Genomic DNA, 7,132 nt, shown 5'->3' with positions numbered 1-7,132 from the left:
TAGACCTATTCATTATAAATTAAAATTATTGTAATACATATAGAAAATTTTCTTGGAAATTAAGCTTTTCATACATACTTGATTTTAATTACACAAACGTGTCTACATAAGTAAAAAGAGGTAAACTAATTTGTCAATTTTTTAAATATCCATTTGGAAAACATACTTTATTATATAATGGACTTTCAGCTTTAACAGACCCACAGACCTGAATTAGTCTTTTATATCTTCCATTATATCCAGGTTTTACTGTACAAGACAGGTAACAATTTTCCTTCAATTTTTCACCACGTTCACACAACCTCACAAATCCTAATAGAATAAGAAGCACATGCTTAGGATTTTAATTTTTGGGTGCATGTTTTTGTTCTTAATTTCTTTTTAAAAGTGGATTATATATTTGAATTTCTCTACAACTTGCTGTCCCAAACCAATAGAGAGGGATCTAATTCTATAGCTGTTTAAAAAAATTTGCAGGGGAGAGGGACTACATCACAGAGAAACATATAGGAATACTTCAAAGATGGTATAAAGTCAGTAACATATCCTCACTCCCACCCCTGTCTCCCAGTCCTTTCATCCTGATATAAACATTCTTTTCTCCGTTGCCCTTCCAGATAGTGTGCATATGCATACATATGTATATGTTCAAACCCAAGGGGAATGTTACCACGGAAAAACTGAAGCTGGTAAATTGTCTCATGCATCTGGATAGACTGAAAACAGCTTTATATTTCTGGTGGAGAGAGATGAACCAGTGATGAATTGATATGAAGACACAACGGAAGTTTACCATTGCAAAGGTCAAAAGAAAAATTTAGGAAGAAAGTGTATTCATATTATCCTACATGGTACTTCTCTGGATAAGATTTATGTCATAAAATGGTAAACATTTATGTGACAAGACAATAGCCATTAAATTTTGATTTATCCAAATTCTTTAAGTAATTATACTGAGCAAGGTAAATTATGTAAGAGAAATACATGCTAATTTTTTTTCAGAGAAGAAAGTAATGAGAAAAAATTAAAAGCTGAAAAATGCGTAAGTAGCTCATGTAGAAACAGGGTTACAACCAGAAAAATGAAGTTGTTTCTGGGAGTCTGAGTAAAGGGTGGAGAAGGTAGATTTTCATTATAAGTCTCTTGCGGTATTATTTGAGATATATGTGGAGAGAGAGAGATATTCCAAAGGGATCATCAAACTACAAGAGGAATTTATAAGATTCACTTTGCAACAATGGAATGTATCTTGAAAATGGCACACTTCAACAGTAAAAATTATAAGGCGACGATCATTTTGGTGGAAAAATGAATGGGGCATTACTTTCCAGTGTACATGATGGTAACCATTTTATATACATTATTTCTAAGTATTTTCACAGCAACTCATAAGGAAGATGCCATTACCTATCCCATTTTACGGATGAGAAAATTGATGGCAGCATATTGCTTAAATGTTCACATTACATAGAACTTCTCAGGAGATATTTTTAAATTGTTTATTGAATTTTCATTTCATTATCATAATATGCATCATTTTTCAGAAAAAAACAAGTACCATATATTTCACTCATGTGGAATCTAATGAACTAACAAAATAGAGACAGAATCATAGAAAGAGAGCAGGCTGACAGCTGTTGGGCGGGGTTGGTAGGGGTGGTGGAGGGATTGAGCAAAAATGAAAAAAAGAGAAGAAACTCATGGACATGGATAACAGTGTGGTGATTGCAGAGTGGGGAGGTGGAGGAAGGTACAGGAAAGATAAATGGTGATGGACAGAGACTTAACTTGGGATGGTGAACACAATACAGTGTACAAATGATTTGTTGTAGAATTGTGCACATGAAACCAGTGTAATTGTGTCAACCAGTATCACCCCAATAAGTTAATAAAAAACAACATAATATGCACCATTCTAACACATAAGCAAAGAGAATATAAAAAACAATAAAACTACAGTTTTCTCCTGACATAGTTAAATATATCAATCACTTTATTATTTTCCAGCTGTATCTAGGAAGATACTTCCTATCCTAAAGGTTTATTAAAAAACTCTACTAAATATTCAAGCATCAGGGAATCCCTGTATTATAACTTCCTTAACACACACACAAAAGCCATTAAAAACCAAAATATTTGATGTGATTACCTTAAATTACTAATGAGCTGATATCAATGCAAATCATAATTAGGCAAGATGAATCTGTAGAGTGACAAATATTAAAATTTTAGTAATTTAGAAAGGTAATTTATTGCATTAACTAACGAATATAAAAACTATTTTTTCAATCTCATTAAATGCCAGGAAAACATTTGAGGAAATGTATTGCAGCATTATTCACAAGAGCCAAGAGTTGGAAACAACCTAAATGTATGTTGATAGATGAAAGGATAAGGAAATGTGATATGTATATATTATTCAGCCTTAAAAAGGAAGGGAATCCTGAAATTTGTTGCAATAGGCATGTACCTTGAGAATATTATGCTAAGTGAAATCTGCCAGCCACAAAAGGACAAATATTGCATGATTCTACTTAGATGAGGTGTCAAAGTAGTCAAACTCATAAAAACAAAGTAGAATGGTGGTTTCCAAGGGCTGGGGGCACAGGAGGTGGGGAGCTGTTCAATGTGTGTAGAGTTTTAGTCTTGCAGGATGCAGCATAGTTCTGAGAATCTGTTGCATAACAATGTGCATGTGTTGACAGTATTGTAATGCACACTTGGGAATTGTTGCCAGGGTGAATTTATATATATATATTTATTGATTTCAGAGAGGAAGGGAGAGGAAGAGAGAGGTAGAAACATCAATGATGAGAGGGAATCATTGATTGGCTGCCTCCCGCACATTGGACCGAGCCCACACCCAGGCATGTGCCCTTGACCAAAATCGAACCTGGGACCCTTCCATCCGCAGGCCAATGCTCTATCCACTAAGCCAAACCAGAGGGCGGCAGGGTGAATTTTGTGTGTTTTATTTTTCCACAGTAAAATAATAATAATAATAATAATAATTAAATAACGATATCCATTCCTAATATATAATTCACAGAATGAAAAGACATTTTTTTAATTTGGAAAATATTAGAAGGGCCTTAAAACCTGAATTAGTTTGCTAGGGCTGTTATAACAAAGGACCACAGGCTGGTGGCTTAAACAATAGAAACGGACAAATTCCTAGAAACATAACCTACTAAAACGAAATCATGAAGAAACTGGAAATCTGACTCCTATAACTAGCAATAGGATCGAATCAGCATGAAAAACTTTCCAACAAAGGAAAGGGCTGGACCACATGACTTCATTGTTGAATTCTATCAAATATATAAAAAATGGTGAGCACCAATCCTTCTCAAGTGTTTCCAAAAAGTGAAGAGGAAACACTTTCTAGTCTATGAAGCTAGTATTACCCTAATACCAAAGTCCAACAAAGACAATACAAGAAAAGAAAGCTATTAGACCAATATCCTTTATGAATATTCATTAATATTTATCATTCACAAAAAAGCTAGCAAACCAAATTCAGTAGCCTACTAAAATGATCACACACCATAACCAAATGGGATTGATTGTTGGAATCCAGGGATGGGCCAACATACGAAAATCAGTGTAACACACCACATTAACAAAATGATGGGGGTGGGGGAGAACACGCTCATCTCCATTGATACAGAAAAAGCATCTGAAGAAAATTCACCCTTTTATGATAAAAACACTCAACAAAGTAGGAATACAAGCAAATTTCCTCAACATAATAAAAACCATGTATGGAAACCCAACAGCTATGTTCACATTCAATGCCAAAAGTCTGAAAACTTTCCGCTTAAGGTCAGGAACAAGAGAAGGATGTCTGCTTTTGTCACTTGCAGTCAGCATAGTATTGGAAATCCTAGCCAAAACAATTAGGTAAAAAGAAGAAATAAAAAGGCATCTAAATTGGAAAGGAGGTCCTGGCCAGTGTGACTTAGTTGGTTGGGCGCCATCTTGTGCACCTAAAGGTTGACGGTTTGATTCTCAGTCAGGGCACATGCCCAGGTTGCGGGCTGGGTCCACGATAGGGAGCGTGCAGGAGGCAGCTGATTGATATTTCACTCACACATTGATGTTTCTCCCTCTCTCTTCATCTCTCTCTAAAAATAAATAAATAAATAAATAAACAAATAAATAAATAAATAAATTAGAAAGGAGGAAGTGCACTTATTTTTGTTCTCAGATGACATAATCTTATATGTAGAAACTCCTAAAGATTATACACACAAACAGATGTACACGCACAACACAGCTAACAAACGAATTGAACACAGTTGCAGGATATAAAATAAAAATGCAAAAACTGTGTTTCTATACACTAACAACAGATCAAAAAAGAAATTAAGGAAATAATTCCATTTACAGTAGCATAAAAAAGTATACAATTTTTAGGAGTAAACTTAACCACTGAGGCAAAAGAATTGTACACTGAAAACTACAAAATAATGTTGGAAGAAATTAAAGGAGACATAAATAAATGGAAAAACATTTCATGTCATAGTTTTGTAGACAATACTGTAATAATGAAAATACCACATACAGTGATCTACAGATTCAATGCATTATGTATTAAAATTCAGTAACCTTTTTACAGAAATAAAAAATTTATCCTAAAACTCATATTGAGTCTCAAGGCACTCCGCATACATAAAACAATCTTAAAAAAAGAAGACCAAAGTTGAAGATAACACACTTCTTAATTTCAAAACTTACTACAAAGTTACAATAATTAAAACAGTGTGGTACTACCTGAAACTAATATAAAATAATATTGAATATCAACTGCAATTGAAAAATAAAAAAATAAATTACATAATTCTTTTTAAATTTTTATCTTTTTTTGTTTTTGTTTTGTTAATCCTCACCTGAGGATATTTTTCCATTGATTTTTAGGGAGAGAGGAAGAGGCAGGGAAAAACAGAGAGATACATCGATGTGAGAGAAACACATTGATTGGTTGCCTACTGCATGAGCCCTGACTAGGGCCCACGGAGGTACGTGTGGCCCTGACCAGAATCGAATCTGGGACCCTTGGGTCCGCAGGCTGATGCTCTATCCACTGAGCCAAACCAGCTCGGACTAAAATTTATCTTTATTGTTGAAAGTATTACAGATATCCCCCCTTTCTTCCCCATTGACACCCTTCCATCCCGCTCCTGCCCCCTCCCCAGCCCTTCACAGCATTATGGGTTATGCATATATGCATGTAAGGTCTTTGGTTAATCTCTTCCTGCCCCACCCCTTCTCTCTGAAATACATCAGTCTGTTGCATGCTTCTGGGTCTATTTTGTTTGTCAGTTTATTTTGTTCCTTAGATTCCGTGGCCAGCTTCCTGTGTATGATTTTGAAGGCAGCAGTGACACTGAGCTTTGGCAGATTTGAATTTGCAGGAAGAGACCATAAACTTGAGCTGTAGTGCCACCTTCAGGAAAACAAAAGAGCAGCTGTCAGCACATTGCAGGATCCAGAGAAAGCATGCAAACTGAAGAATCCTACCAATAGAAGGAGCGCATAGTGTGGAGCTGAATATTCACAGAATACCTGAGAAAGGCTTAGCATCTCTAGCAAGGCTGACATTATTACTTCATATGTGATGACAGCAATGCAAAAATTTAAGAAACATAAAAATAAGCAAGGAAAAATGACACCACTAAAGCATCACAATAATATTAGGAACCAATGACAAAGACATGGAGATCTATAATTTACCTGACAAAGAATTAATGATAGCTTTTTAAAGAACATGCAATGAGATACAAAAAAAAAAAATACACAGAAAGACAATTCAGCAAAATCAGGAACACAATACACGAACAAATTGTGAAGTTTAACAAAGAGATGGATATCATAAAAAAACATATTCTGAAGCTTACGTATTCAATGAATAAAATATAAAATGCATGAAAGAGTATTGACAGCAGAATGGTTCAAGCAGAAGACAGAATCTGTGAGATACAAAAGGCAGGAACTTTGTATCTTTGTATATATTTTTAAAAAATATACTCTAATACTGTAATAAGGTGGTGTGTAAACTATTTAAACTGGAGTATAAATGACAAAAGACAAGAGTATCAAAGATAACTATAGTTACAATAATTTTTTAAATATATTTTTATTGATTTCAGAGAGGAAGGAAGAGGGAGAGAGAGATATAAACATCAAAGATGAGAGAGAATCATTGATCGGCTGCTTCCTGCATACCCCCCACTGGGGATCGAGCCTGCAACCGGGCATGTGCCCTTAACCGGAATCGAACCTGGGACCCCCAGTCTGCAGGCCGACGCTCTGTCCACCGAGCCAAACCGAGTAGGGCTATAGTTACAATAATTTGTTAATGAAAACACAATGTAAAAAGAGGTAAATTGTGTCATCAAAAATATAAACATGGGCATATAAAGAGTGCAGTTTTTAAAAGAAAAACAAAGGAAAGAAGTAATAAAAGTCAGAGTAGAAATAAACAAAATAGAGTCTGAAAAAACAATACAAAAGAACAATGAAGCAAGAGCTAGTTCTTTGAAAAGAAAGAGATTGATAAACCTTTAACTAAACTCATCAAGAAAAAAGAGAGAACCCAAATAAATATCAGAAATGAAAGAGAAGTAACAACTGACACCACAGAAATTCAAAGGGTAAAAAAGTCCAAACAACTAAATGCCAACAAATTGGACAACCTGGAAGAAATGGATAAATTTCTAAAAACATACAATCTCTTAAAACTGAATTAAAAAACAACAACAACAACAACAACAGAAAATCTAAACAGACCGATTACGACTAATGAAATTGAAGCAGTAGGCGTCACAGGTGAATTTTACCAAACATTCAAAGAACTAACACCTATCCTTCCCAAATTATTCCAAAAAATTCAAGAGGAGAAAAGACTCATTGGGGAAAGCTCATTTTACAAAGCCAACATTATCCTAATTTCAAAACTAGGTAAAAACACCACAAAGAAAGAAAATTATAGGCCAATATCCCTGATGAACATAGATGCTAAAATCCTCAACGAAATATTAGCAAACTAAATCCAGCAATACATTAAAAAGCTCACACACCATGATAAAGTGGGTTGGTACAACATCCACAAATCAATTAATGTGATACC

Source organism: Plecotus auritus, assembly GCF_963455305.1.
Source record: "Plecotus auritus genome assembly, chromosome: 6".
NCBI classification, from domain to species: Eukaryota; Metazoa; Chordata; class Mammalia; order Chiroptera; family Vespertilionidae; genus Plecotus; species Plecotus auritus.
The sequence above is the reverse complement of the archived record's forward strand: the minus strand, read 5'-3'. Positions refer to the sequence as shown.